Source organism: Branchiostoma floridae, unplaced genomic scaffold, assembly GCF_000003815.2.
Source record: "Branchiostoma floridae strain S238N-H82 unplaced genomic scaffold, Bfl_VNyyK Sc7u5tJ_628, whole genome shotgun sequence".
Lineage (NCBI taxonomy): Eukaryota > Metazoa > Chordata > Leptocardii > Amphioxiformes > Branchiostomatidae > Branchiostoma > Branchiostoma floridae.
The window spans coordinates 10,479-11,809 of record NW_023365907.1 but is presented as its reverse complement, the minus strand read 5'-3'; positions in this window follow the sequence as shown (position 1 = coordinate 11,809).

Below are 1,331 nucleotides of genomic sequence, written 5' to 3'. Positions count from 1 at the left end.
CTTGTACTGATATTAGGTATGCGGGTAAGTCTTCATGAGACCGGGAAACGATAAGATTTTTGAACCTTATCAGCTTGTTACGGTACTGCAGCTGAACCCCCTAGCGGCTTGTTTAGTGTCAGACTTAAGAAGGGATTGAGTTTTGGTCTGTTGACAGCTTAAGTGATGCTCCACATAGTTAAATGTCAACTATGCAAATCGGAATATAATTTGCATAATTAATGAAGAAATTGTCTAAACCTACTTTATTCCATTATAGGACTATTGCAATATGTGACATTTGTAACTGAAAAAGAACAAGCCAACTGACACACTTTTTTTACAAACTTTTGTGTAATTAAAAAAACACAGGAGAATGCACTTTTTTCTAACAATTTGAATTTTTCAGAATGGATGATAAATATGTAATAAAAAACAGACAAAACTAGTCCGGACTCTCTCCATCTTGCGGGGCCTGATCACAGAATCTCAAGCGGAATCCGGTCTGTTGACCGCCGAAAAGAGGCACAAGACATCGTCACGGAAAAACTTGATAGTTCAGCCGCAATCTGTCCAATCAGGCAAAATAAGGTGTTGTACAAATCAGGACAAGATGGCCAAGGAAGTGCAGTTCATTAGACGAAATATTCATAGGAGAGGAAGGAGATTCATCGAGTTAAAGTTGACCGATTTTCCCAGGATTTCCTATGGGTTTCGCCATTGCTAGCAAGCCAAAATACGCACCATATGGGGGTTTCGAGGTGTCCGTTATATAGGGCGAGGCTCGACTGTTTCCGGGTCACACTGGCAGTAATACGGCAGTGGGCGATAGCATGATTTTAGCAACCTCAACCAGCGGTTTTCTGTTAGCCTGGTATCCAGCCGTAATATAGTTATATTACGGCTGGATACCAGGCTAGTTTCCTGTTGATATAGCCGTACGGTTACCCTCAAGTATGCTGTATACGTTCAGTCCATGAACAAAGAGAGCAAGGAGCGGTTAAAGAGGAGCGGTTACTTTAGTCAAGATATAACGTCCTTGGTTAAAGTAACAACAGTTACTCCTTCCAAACCAAAGGCATCTACACTACGGCTGTACACTTCTATGGAATTCGAAGTAACAATAAATTGTACGTTATGCAGACCGGCCATTTGGTACAGATAGAAGTTTTTGTGTCATAAATCATTCTACGGGCAAGGTAAGGCTAAATGTTGAAATAATACGCTATTGAGAAACAAATAGACACTAGATGACTGGAAGTTAGATTATACGTACTAGTAAAAAGTTACGGTTGCCTTTGCTCGACTAGTTGTGTGGGAGATAAAAAAAACTATGTCAAACCTATCGGACA